The sequence below is a fragment of the Zeugodacus cucurbitae genome, chromosome 3, assembly GCF_028554725.1.
Source record: "Zeugodacus cucurbitae isolate PBARC_wt_2022May chromosome 3, idZeuCucr1.2, whole genome shotgun sequence".
Taxonomy (NCBI): Eukaryota; Metazoa; Arthropoda; class Insecta; order Diptera; family Tephritidae; genus Zeugodacus; species Zeugodacus cucurbitae.
Window position 1 is genome coordinate 74,735,494 of NC_071668.1, and position 13,650 is coordinate 74,749,143.

Here is a 13,650-nt window from a genome sequence, read left to right on the forward strand (position 1 = left end):
TATATTTTTATGTTTTTTGCATCGCTATGTTGTTATTGGATACCTTGCCGATTTGAGGGTGGATGCGCTTTGATTCTTATAAGAATACGAATGTGTTCTGAGACTTTCCTGTGGACTAGTTGAAAATGAGAATTGTATTCATCGTTCTCAAAATATATGTTGTTTGCATTCGACTACCTCAAATTTATAGCAATTTAGTGAAGGAGTACTTAGTCCGATGTAGTAACTACACCGCCTGCAGGGCTGTTTTCGGTAGGGTGACAAATATTCTAAAAATTTGTTATTTGATGCCGTAATTACGTTAATGAGTTAATTTGTCAAATACACTCCAAAAGCTATTCTCATTAAAAGAAGGTATATGTATTGTATGTTGTACTTAAATATTGACGGTATATTAAATAAGACAAGATAAGGCCATTTAACTTGATGAATGGTAAGGGTTACTTCCGGTGTGGTGGCCACTGATGTATTAAAGTATTTTTCTCTCAACTCAATCTTCAAACTAAAACAGTTCTGTGAAAGTGAAGAACGTGTGAAATAAAATCTGGACACCCGGAAGGTCACACATTAATATACAGTTGAACTTACATAACTCGAACTTCTATAACTCAAAGTTCTCCATAACTCGAACTCTTTTATTTGCTGTAGCGTTTAGAAGCCAAATTTCATACAAATCACCTTCCATAACTCCAAGTCTCTCTAACTCGACGTATTTTTTGTGGATTATGGTGATTCGAGTTAGGGAAGCTCAACTGTATTTTCTTTGAATTTTTTTTTTATAGTTTTCATTGAGTGCATAAGATATTGATATATTAAAACCAACCATGATGCCTCTCTTCAATATTGGAAAATTTAGATTTTATTTTTTAGTACTCAAACTCTTCTTCAAAACTAATCAAGATTTTTTCTTAGAACGATATAGTTCCGAAATATGTTTATCAGAAAATCATGTTCATCTTATCAAAATTATCAAACAACTATCTCGCGTATTCCACTTTAGATAACTCCTCACTACTTATCAACTGTTTGTATGCTAAAGAGATGTTCTTTAAAATTTTTTGAGAGTTCAGTAACACCAAGCGCCTCTTTAGCTCAGTGGTAGAGCACTGGTCTTGTAAACCAGGGGTCGTGAGTTCAATCCTCACAGGAGGCATAATTAAGAATCAAATATTTTGTTAAATACTGAAATTATTTTATATAATTCTGATTCTTTCTGCTTCTTTGAAATATCCATATTATATTAATCTCCTTCTTCTCTCTAACTTCTCAAATTGTGAGACTCAATTATTAAGGATTCTGAATTAATTAGGATTTTTATAGAATTGAGTTCCGAAGAATGCGTTAAAATAAATTTGTCGAGATCTTCAAGTTTAGACGTTTTAGAACCAAAATCAAAAACGTTGTAAAGAAGTCTTCACTGCTATTCGATGTTCCACAAGTTCAAAGTTTATATGAAGAACAATGTAGTTTTTGGTTGGATGTTCAGTTGGCATCTCACTTAGTTGCTCTTCGAAGATAGCATCAATTTTGGTCGAATTCACCGAGTTGTAAATTAACTAGTACGATTTTAAGTGGGAGAAAGTTCTTAAAGGAATAAACTAATTAAGATAACAGTGGTGAATCAATCAAAGTCAAAATATATACATAGTTTGTAGGGTAGGTAAAGTGGTTGTCATAAGACGCACCTAGGCCTTTAGAAGCCCCATTGTGAATCCACCGGGACTCAAATCCCCTTACACCAGAATGTCCTCTTTGAACCACTCTGTGGCTGTTAAGAAGTTGAGCCACTCATCCAGTTTGATGTTCGCAATCTCCGAGAGATCGTCGAGAAAACCGTGTCCGATTCTTTTCCTGTACAGTGCTTTGCATTCACAGCGAAGATGTACCACAGTCTCTTCTTCTACTATTTCTTGGCAGCTCCTACAGTAGTCATTGTTTGGTAACCCCAGTCTGTCAGCATGTCTCCCTTTCAGACTCGTTAACACTCCAACTAGACGCACGTGACTTTATTCCAATCAGGCCACTTCTCCTGCAAGTGGAGCAAGTCACAGATTTTTTCCACCGGGATTCGGCCCAGTCTATGACCTGCTTATCGATTAAGTGTCTATATGGGTCCTTCGGATCCTCAGTGATTATAAAGTAAAGTAAAAATATAAATATTTCTTGTCGTAAGCACACTCTTTGCCAACACGTGTAGGCTTTCTACATATACATGCGATTAAAATGCAATGAATAAGATGGTTACGACATATCCAAAAAAGGGTCAAGATAAAGATGGAAGAACGAATTATACGAAGATCTGAAAAAACTCCGACTGGAAAACTGGAAAGAGACCGCCAAGGACATATTAGCTAGGAGGAGTATTGTTCAGCAGGTCAAAGTTCACAAGGATCTGTAGAGCCAAAGGATGATGTTCCTATTCAAGTTAATATAAAAAAACAGGATTATGAACTAAATTTTAGGAGGGATGATGAAAGTGAAGCAAAAATTGAGAATTTAAGGCGAGTCAGACTATCAACGGGCATGGTTAACTAACTAAGCTGTCTCTGTATTATACTTTATAAATCACCTGCGTATAACTCAAAAGAACCAAAAAAACTACACTCAACACCAATTATATGTATCAGAATGAAATTGTAGACACATGTAGAATTCCTAACCTTCAGTTGGTACCGCATAATAGTTACTGTTAACACTATCTGAGTAGTTATATACTTATACACATACATACTGCACATACATACTTATCATATCACATGAGTTGCATGCGAGAAAACATGTCCGCATTTGCGAAAAGAATAATAAAAAAGAAAAACAGCAGACGTTTGAACGATTTACAAGCGTGTACCCGCATATTTGACGTTTTTTCCGTCTCTATGTCTTATATGTTTCACGATATCTGCGCCTAAAACAGCCAGCATAAATTTGTATGTGCAACAATTTCCCCAACAAATGCCGCTTGCCACATGCAAACACGGCAACATTCCTATTGTATTTGAACACATGCATTGCTTGTAAATTATTTACAAAGTATCTACTAAGTTTATATGAATTAAATACCCAAATAGCAGCCTGTATATGTGTGCTTGTCAGTTTGTAGGCATGCAAGTTGGCGCAATTAAATGGCAGCGGACAGCCGGCTAGCTGTTGGCTAATCGGCGCCTTGTGCGCTCATACCTAAACTGGTGTTGAGTTGTGATGAATAAAAGCATAAAAGTACGCAAACACACATAACTACATACATATATCTACATATTTATAGCAATTGAAAAACACTTGCGCACAAAATCCATGTTGCTCATACGCCCTGGCAGACAACCCCACCTCTTTCTTATTTTTTCTTGCTGTTTACTTGTTGTACACATTCGTGTTGTTGTTGTTGCTGCTTATGTTGCTAGCATGATTTTGTATACTTTTTAGTTATTTTTTTTAATTGTTTACTTTTCGTTTCTGTTTCGCTTTAATCGCGTGCTTTGCTCTGGCGCTGAATCGTACGAGTATGCGCGAGCAAGTTCAGGAAAATATTTGAATTGGTCACTTGAAGCGTGACGGTCAATGATCAGCGCGTACGCCGCTAGCTGCCAGAAAGCACAGCCAGTGGCTACCTTTTGCGCAGCATATGTTGATATATATATATGTATATATTTATTTATATATGTTTTTTGGCATAAAAGTGGGTAAAAATGTGGCAAAATGTTCTAAAAACTGTTTCTCATTGCAACATAGGTGGGTATAAATTTTAACAGAGTTTAAATATTCCTACTGCTTCCGGAATCTGGAACTAGAAACAGTTATCGATTTGTCCTTATTCTTCTTCTCAACTGCTGGACACTTCTAAAAAATACGAGACTAAGTGTGGAACCGTGATGAATAGTTATAATAATCCATTGGAATTTGGAATTTCGTATGAAAACGTGTATTGAAAACTCTTGAAATGATATAGCGATGTTCCTGAATGAAGTCGTTTAAGTACTAAAAAGTTAACCCTTTAAAAGTGTAAACATACTTATGTATATCAAGTAAGTTAGAGAAAATACATGAAAATCGGTTAGGAGTTCCTTACTCGAAGAGAAAAGTCTCACAAAACTTTACTAGAATATATAAAATCCTCCTATATTCTAGATTTCACTTAGGAATAAAACTTTGATGGAAGAGTGATTAGTTGAAAAATCCACAAGATCATACCGAAGTATTATAGTTCTTTTGAATTTCGCATCTATGTATAAATCGCTACAGAGCTCATATCTGGCAAGATAATACATCTTTGAAAGGTCTTGACAAAACGCATGTTTAGTTTGGATATTGCGTTCAACAGTTATAGATTTTCTCCACCGAATCAAGGCCTGCGATATGCTACTGAAACGGAACGAACTCGACCCATTTTTGAGGCGGATGGTGACTGGCGACGAAAAATGGATCACATACGTTAATATCAAGCGAAAACGGTCGTGGTCGAAGGCCGGTGAATCATCCCACACAGTGGCCAAGCCGAGATTGACGGCCTGGAAGGTTTTGCTGTGTGTTTCGTGGGATTGAAAGGGACTCATCCACTATGAGCTGGTCCCATATGGCCAGACGCTTAATTCTACCAACTACTGCGAATAACTGAACCGCTTGAAGCAGGCGACCGACCTGAAACGTCCAGAATTGTCCAACAGGAAGGGTGTAGTGTTCCACCAGGACAACGCCAAACCACACAATTCGTTGATGTCTAGTCACAAGATACGGGAGCTCGGATGGGAGGTTTTATCGCATCCACCATATAGCCGGGACAAAGCGCCTAGTGTTCCTGTCCATGGCGAGCGCCCTTGGTGGTGTAAAGTTGAACTCAAAAGACACTTGCGAAAAGTGGCTGTCCGAGTTCTTCGCAAAGGAGGGGCCTTCTACGAGGGGATATTACGAAGTTGCCGTCTAGATGGAAACAGATTATCGAACGAAACGGCGCATATTGAACTAAATCCGATCACTGTAACACTTTTTATAAAGCATTAAATAAAGAGCAAACAAGCGGAAGGGATGGATGGTTATTTGCCAACATAATATTAATGCGAGAGAATGTGTATTAACAATATCTGTGTATCATAACTCACCTAATATTAATACTAATTCTCTAGTCACAGAATTCTCTCTAGTTCTCTTTGAATTCAGTAAGTATGTAAGTCTGAACCTTCCTACTGTGAGATTTCAGATAAAGTTGCGGCCGTATAGTGAAGGTTTGCATGGTAATCACAAGCTCGGTTCAAATTACCATCACGAGGCTACTATTCTATTGAATATAAGTTTTCGTAGAGACGTATCTTACTTTTTAAGGTGAGAAGTTTTAAACAGTTCTACAACTATCCGGAAAAAACTGTCATCTAGTTCTAGGTGAAGTTCTTATGATTTTTTTATATTGACCCATCATACTACCACTTTGTCCCACTGTCACTTATATACTGTATAGCGTGCTGTCGCACATCAACGGCCAAAAGTACTCTTCAACTTTTGTGTTGTTTTTGTTATTTTTGCAGTGATTTTTAGTTAATATATTTTAAGTAATGACCGTTATAATTTCGATTGTTATGGTTCTCGCGTGTGTTTTGTTTTGGGAATTTTCATGCGTTTGGTATAATGAGGATCTAGTCATATGTACATATAAATATGTATATAAATAGAGATATTTTCTAATTTAATTATTATAATATTCATTGCAGAAAACATCCGTTAACCATTGGCGGAGTCAATAAACTCTTTGTAGCGCCATTTAAACGGTATAAATGGATAGGGGTTTGTAGGAAAAAGTATTTGAGATAAAATTTTTAATGGCGTACTAAAAAACGTTTGAAAAAAATTATAAAAAGATGATTTTTTTGGGTATATTCTTGGTCGAATATTAAACTGAAATTATTAAAAAATATTTTGTATAACAAAGCTGTTTGAAAATGAAAGACATATTATATTTTTTTAGTAGTGGCTTAGAAGCAACTATACTTTCAGCACGTGAAGTATACATATCTACATAGTTCAATTCGAAATAACATTGTGTACGAATATAAAAAATATTCGAATTTATCGGCATATGAATTCTAGACTTCAAACTGCTTTTATTCTTATCAATTCATCAATTACATTACATATCTATCATTCTATCAAACTAATATCTTTGACATCATTAAACTATAGTTTCGAGTCTTCAAAATTGTTCGTTAAACCAATTTCATTTTCTCCGAATTCACTGATTCCAAGCGCCTCTTTAGCCCAGTGGCAGAGCACTGGTCTTGTAAACCAGGGGTCGTGAGTTCAATCCTCACAGGAGGCACAATTAACTGTATAATTTTTTGGTTCATAATAAAATATTTGTGATTCACTTTTAAATATTATAAAGACAATTTACAGTGAAGAACACAAACTAGAGCTCTTGGTATTCGACTAACCGAATTAACCGAATAGGGTATTATTCGAATAATAATATTCGGTTTGCCCTATTCGGATAGTCGTCAGTCATCGACTATTCGGTTAACCGTTCGTTGTCGACTATTCGAATAGTGGAAGTTCATTAGTTTTCTAATTTTCTACTTTTTGGAACCGTTTTTTTTTTGGGACACACTCGTGGCAGTGTGGGCGGTCGGTGGGTGGGGCTTTGGGGCGTTTTGGGGCAAAACTTCGACGAGTGGGTAATCGGTTTTCTGTGAAGAACCGGTTTTTTTTGGGTCGGTCAGTGGTCGGTTTTGCTCGTGCCCTTTTGCCCGAACACTTCTTAACCGATTTATACCGCACATTGTATATATCTGGAAAATACGGACATATATCTGGTTTTGGCCTTAGCAAAAATCGCTGTTTTTTTTCATTTATTCGAATAGTGACAGTATAACTATTCGAATAACCGCAGTAGAACGACTATTCGAATAGTCGGAACATTGCGACTAACCGAATAGTGCTAACCGGTTAATACGAACCGTACGAACGGTTACAAACCGGATATTCGAATAATCGGTTTTCAGGTTAATCGAATAATTTTAAGAGCCCTAACACAAACCTCACCAATTAACTAAATCAGGCTTGCGCTTGATAATTCAAAGCAAAAATCATAAAAAAGTATTATTACTTCTTTTATATTCATATTTTATAAACTACCATCGTTGCTTGGATTTATTTTGCATTTCAATTTGCCATAAACCATAGTCATGCCTTCGTGTGAGCATGTGAGTTCATTGACCAATTGGCTTATTATCCATCGCTGGTAGAATGACTACACGTTCGCTGATAGAAATCTCTAATTAAAATTTGTAATTGTTTCTTTATTTTTATTTGCGAAACTGTGCAAAATAGTGATTTATTGCTTGCTTGGCGATTTTTTGCTGAGCTTCAATGTGTTTATGTTTTTAACTTAGCTAAAAGTTATGAAAAATAGGCTAGTTTAAATAATAATTTAAAATTGATGTAAATTGTTTATAAGAGTTCAGAAGTTTACTTATTATTTAATATATATTATTCCGTGAGGCATTCGAAAGCTAGATTAAAGCCAAAGCCATTAAACTCAAATGTATTTCTTGAGTTAACTTGACCTCTAGTACCTACATATATATCATCCTAGCAAGATTCGAGAGGTTAGTACATCACAAGAGGTCTAGTGCAATCGAACAAAGTACTTGTCTAGAATTGTCCAAGTAGGACCACGGTTATGAGGATCAGCATTAATATCTATTCTAACTTCTGAGCTCAATGTGCCCTTTTCTATTCATGAAAATAAAACAAACAAGTAAGGAAGGGCTAAGTGCGGGATCTATGGGAGCTAGGGGAAGTGATGACCCGATTTCACTAATTTTTGGAACGGAGACATATTATTAGAAGAAACTGAATTTCTTCAAAATATATGAGAGACTTAACTACAATTTCGGTAAACAAAATTGTTAGAAGCACTGTGGTACTCATATTCGATATATAGGGTCTTGAAAACTTATGGACCGATTTCGGCGATTTTTAACAGGCCGATTCCACACTATAAATGCAATATTTGTGCAAAGTTCTGTTCTGTTAACTTCACTAGTACTTACTTTAAATATTGTAAAGCAAACGATTCAGATCGACTTAAAATTTCTGTTATATGGGAAGTAGGCGTGGTTGTGAACCGATTTGGACTATTTCCATAAAATATCATTGGGATGCCGGGCCGGATCATTGAAATTGATCGAGTAGTTTCGGAGGTATGGTTTTTAACCCATAAGAGGCGGAGCCATGCCCATTTCAAACTTTGCATACCAATTTGAGTGAAGCTCTTTTGTGGCATCTTTACCATGAAATTTAAGGTTTCTAGTGTTTTTCCTTAGTGAATTAAAATAGTTTTCAACATAACCTTTGTATTGGAGGTGGACGTGGTTATGATCTGATTTCTCCCTTTTTTTAACTATATAAAGAAGTGGCTAAAAACGACTCTAGAGTTTGGTTGATATAACTTTTTATATTATTTTACTTTTATAACTTTATTTATGGCTTAGTTATAGCACTTTATATGCCTTCGGTTTTTGCCTTTTTGTGGGCGTGGCAATGGTCCGATTTCGATATCTTAATTTTTACTCAAGTTATCGCTTGCATGGACAGACGGAAACACCGACATCCGTATTTGAACTCCACTCGTCATCAAAATAAAAAAAAAATCATAAAAATTAAAAAAAAATTGTGGAAACTTTAAAGTTCTGTTCATTATCAAAAGGCTTTTTTTTTGTTGAATTTTCATGTAAAATACATAACCATATATTTTACACTCGTTAAATATTAGCTAAACTTTAAGCTTTTCTCTCAAAAAAAGTAAAATACTTGTGAAAGCACATATTATAAGCTTCGAGCGAGTGTAAAAACATTATAAATCACTTTGAGCTTTCACCGAGAATTCATTTCACACCAGCAGCGGGCAAAGCGACTGCAGAAACCATTACTCAAATTATTTATAAGCTTTTAATCTGCAGCACAGCTGGCGACATACATATACAGCAAATAGGTGAATGTACACCTTCGAGCGTCCAATATATTATATATTTTCCACCCGCATTTCCGTCGCAGCCATTTGTCATTTGTCAACGTCAACGTCGCGCGATATGACAAAACTTGCGGGGAAACTCTCAAATTTCGCAAGAACCGCCGCTGCGTGGAAACAAAGAAGAAATCTGTGGTGAAAACTTAAGTATTTCCAAAGAAGCAGTGTATTTTTTAGTATTCTTTCGCTTGCAATTTTCGCTTTGTTCTCAGCAATAATTGTCAGTTTTTTAAATAATTGCCTGTTGCTTAATATGCACATTTTATTTCATTAATGTAGGTATGTACTAAATGTCTGTTTATAAAATTAAATATACATTTAATGATGACAAATTCGTGTGCTTTTATTAGCCGAAAACGAAATTGGTGAAGTGAAATTTTTGGCGGACACGCGAACTCGCGCTGTGAACGCACGAGATTCACCTGGACCCCCACGCGAATGTGTTGATTGAGTCATGGATCTCATAATATATTTCATTGTTTAAGGTAATTTTTGTGTCAGAATTTGATTTTTTTTATTTTGATTCTGTTTTTGTTTTTGTTTTGGTCAATACTCCGCGCCTTTTGGGGTAAAACAACTGTTAATCATACTTAATCATATTTCTTTTCCGCAAATTTTTAGCCGAGAAATGAGCGAACTTTTGATGAACTACGCGCGCCAGTATGTATGAGTTGCAAATAAAAAAAGCAACAATAACAACAAAAGGTAAATATATGAAACAACAACAACAACACTTGTGACAGAATTTAAAAAATCAACATCAGACAAAGTTCAATTAAAGCGCTCGCTCATGGGCAAGCGTTGCCCGTTGCATTTATCGCTGTTTTTGTTTTTGCGCTGATTTTTCGCTTTAACTTTTCTTTAGCTGTTTTTGTGGCTATTTGTTTCCTCTCGTTTTTATTGTTTCTTCATTCTCACTTCTTAAATTGCCGTTGTTACGTTAATTAAAACTTAACAGAAGTAATTTGGGTCAGACGTATATAAAAATATAACATGGAGTACTTGCATGACCAGTAGGAAATTGTTTTTTAATATTATTTATGTCTTTACCTTCTGGTTTGAAAATTTTGTGGTTTTTGTTTTTTAATATTTCGTTTGCTTAAAACCTAAACATTCAATATTTCATAAATGAAAGCTTTTGATTGCGGTGGTTAAAGTAAACTTTTTCTATAATTTAAACGGACCAAGTTCGGGTATTAATTACTTAGATAATTTCGGTAAACCTCTTTATGTGTGCTACTTCCCTTCGAAGACATTCCTTAACTCTTTTCCGATAGCACATGGTCGGCTCTTAGAACTTTGCTGTGTCAACTGGAAAAGCTTAAAATCTTATCGTAAAATATATTTCTCACGAATGAGCTTGAAGTCAATTTTTCTGAATCATAATAGTCTTTAGTATGCACTTTAGTATGGGTTGCTCCATTAGAAATTAAATTATATTTAACTTAAGATCTAGAGGCTATATGTGGTATGCTAAGTTTTATAGAAGGGGTCACTTGCACTATGTGAACTGGATTGGAATTAATTTCTAAAGAAACCGAACTTATGAAAAGTTTTGACGTTCCTGTTACCCTTGAAGTAAATAGGAAATATAAATCAAAAGACTATTTATGAAAACCTAAACTTAAACTACGGAAATTTCAAAAACAGATAATAAACCTTTGAGTTCTATACACAAACGATAAACGAAGAACGAATGTTTAGAAAGCTTTAGAGAAATAACTAGAAAACATCACTAATAAAAAAAAACAAGAAAAAACGTTAACTTCGGCTGTACCGAAGCTAATATACCCTTCACAGATGCATTTCTTTTAGTAACTATGTGTTTAAGCAAATCCAAAGACGTAAGTAAAAGTAAGTAAAAAAATAAAACATTTTACTAATTCTTTTTAGTCGGGTTGTTTGCTAGAAACATTAAGGTTATATAGTTAACCGATCTGAACAATTTCTTCGGAGATTATATTATTACCTTAAACAGTAACCCATGTCAAATTTCGTGAAGATACCACGTCAAATGCGAAAATTGTCCATACACGCCATTGATTCTGATCGTTCGTTTTGTATGGCAGCTATATGCTATAGTGAACCGATCTGAACAATTTTTTCGGAGACTAAATTATTTTTATGAACAATAACTCACACCAAATTTCGTGAAGATATGTAGTAAAATGCGGAAGTTTTTCATACAAGCCCTTGATTCGGATCGTTCAGTTTGTATGGCAGCTATATGATATAGTGGTCCGATATCGGCAGTTCCGACAAATGAGCAGCTTCTTGAAGAGAAAATAACATCTGCAAAATTCTAAAACGATATCTTAAAAACTGACTAGTTCGTATATATACAGACAGACGGACAGACAGACGGACATGGCTAAATCGACTCAGTTCAACCTACTGATTATTTATATATATACTTTATAGGGCCTTCGACGCTTCCTTCTAGGTGTTACAAACTTCGTGAAAAACATAATATACCCTGTTCAGGGTATAATAAATAGGAGTAGAAATATGACTTAAGAAACGTGATTTGAAATCAGTATTTTGGAAACGATTTTCTAGGCTTATTTCGATAATTAATTTTATGCACTAACCTCTAAATTTTGGAAAGAGCAATCCACATCTGAGAGCGTTAATATCGAAATCAGTTTACATATATATTTTTATATATTTTCATTATTACAATAAAAAAATCTTTAAAAATTTTGCCATTCATTTCCTATTGGGTCATGTACCACAAGCGCACCTGAATGAATAAGTACATACAGTAGTTTTCCGAAATAACGAACACATTAATTGTCAGGCCTGTTCGTTATATCGAATTTTTCGTTAATTCGAGTACTCACTTAGAGGTTCTATTTGGTGCTGATCAATAATTTTTAGTTTTTTTTATAAAATTCAACAATTTTTCAATTTCCACATTTCTTTTGAATTTTTTCAAGTTTTATTTGTAATTCTGGTTCGATGTTATTTGATTTTTTCTCTTTCTTCATATGTCTTCTTCATGTTGTTCGTTAATCCGAATACTTACAAATCCCCGATGTTCGTTATTTACGGTACTCAATATAACAAATTCGTTATAAGCGGTTTTCGTTAAAACGAATATTCGTTATTTCGGAAAACTACTGTATATGAATATGCACTAGTAGCACATTGTATCTCTATGCAATTACTGTGCCTCGCGTTCACTCATTCACTCCGCCATTCATCAACACTGACATTAAAACGTAAATTACCCAAATTAAATGTTAAAAGAGTTGAAAGTTAATAAAACTGTAGCGAATTCGTGTAAGAAACTGCGAAAGCAGCAAGTGTGGCCAACAGGAAACTGTTGTTGGAGAGAAGGTGTTGACATTGTTTGTGTAAGTTGTTGAAGTGCTAATGCGTGTTTAGTTTATTAACAGCGAAAATGGTGCTTTAAACTGTATGAAAAGTGAAAATACTGGTCAGAAGGCAGGGAAATAAAAATATGGTGGAAGTTATATGAAGAAAATGCATAGAGGCTTGAAAAATTCCTAGTTAAGTGACTTACTACTATTTTTAGATTACAGTAATATGATCTTTAAAAATCGTAGTGGAACTATACTCATTCCTCCCAACGAACTTTACGAACGACGAACTAAATGAAGTTCATCAATCGCCGCTGGCTTGTTAGCATAGACCATAGACTTGAAGTAGCCCCACAGGCAATAGTCTAAAGGCGTCAGATCGCACGACCAAGGCAGCCAATTGACTTGTTAATTTCGTGAGATAATACCTTTACCAAACTTGTTTTTCAATAAATCGATTGTAACATTCGCTGTGTGGCTTGTTGCGCCGCGCTGTTGGAACCCCATATTGTCCAAGTCCATATCATCCAATTCGGGGCAAAAATATTCGGTCAAACCGTAATTTTTTCGGGATGCTGGTGACTCATGGAGTACGTGTGAATTGCTGTCTAACCAATAACGCATATTTTTCTTATTAGCCATTCAGCAAGAAATGAGCCTCATCGCTGAAGATGATTTTTCGATGAAAATCCGGATCATTTTCTAGTTGTTGCTCAGCCCAATTCACGAACATACGACGATTCTGGTAATCAAGCGGCTTAAGTTCTTGTGTCAATTTGATCTTATAAGAATGTATACCAAGATCTTCTGCGCAAAACGACGTCACAGAGATGCCAAACTCTTGAGAACGACGTGTAAGAGACTGATTTGGGTCTTCCTCAATTGATGCGCTAGCGGCAGCATTATACTCGACACTACGGGCAATTCTTTGTCTCACTCGCACGGGAAAATTTTGTACTGTGCTTGTGGATTCAAATTTTTCCGCTAGACGCTCATTTTTCGATCTGACAGGACGATTATGACAACCATAAATTGGCCACTGACTCCTAATTTCGGTAGTAAATTTTAATAATTGTCTTTGATTGTATATCTTTCCATGATGAAATGACAAACCTTACTGAAGAGAAATGTCAAAAAAATGAAAAATATTTTTGTAGCGTCCTATTAAAAACCCCTTTAGAACTGCTGGAAACTTGAGCTTTCGGAAAGTGGTGATAAGATGGCAGTTTCAATGTCGAATCCTTATTCGTTATTGGATTAGCCGAACTACTAAGATTTTCATTAACTTTAATAAAAATAATTTTGATCCGAATA

The 13,650-nt window shown here is 35.2% G+C and overlaps 2 non-coding genes across 2 annotated transcripts; both read left to right on the forward strand.

Annotated features, from left to right (window-relative positions):
• Nucleotides 1-1,081: 1,081 nt before the first annotated feature.
• Trnat-ugu (transfer RNA threonine (anticodon UGU)) lies at nt 1,082-1,153 on the forward strand. The gene has a single exon. It is a non-coding gene; the product is annotated as a tRNA-Thr (tRNA).
• Nucleotides 1,154-6,226: 5,073 nt separating this feature from the next.
• On the forward strand, nt 6,227-6,298 carry Trnat-ugu (transfer RNA threonine (anticodon UGU)). Its single transcript has one exon. It is a non-coding gene; the product is annotated as a tRNA-Thr (tRNA).
• Nucleotides 6,299-13,650: the final 7,352 nt, after the last annotated feature.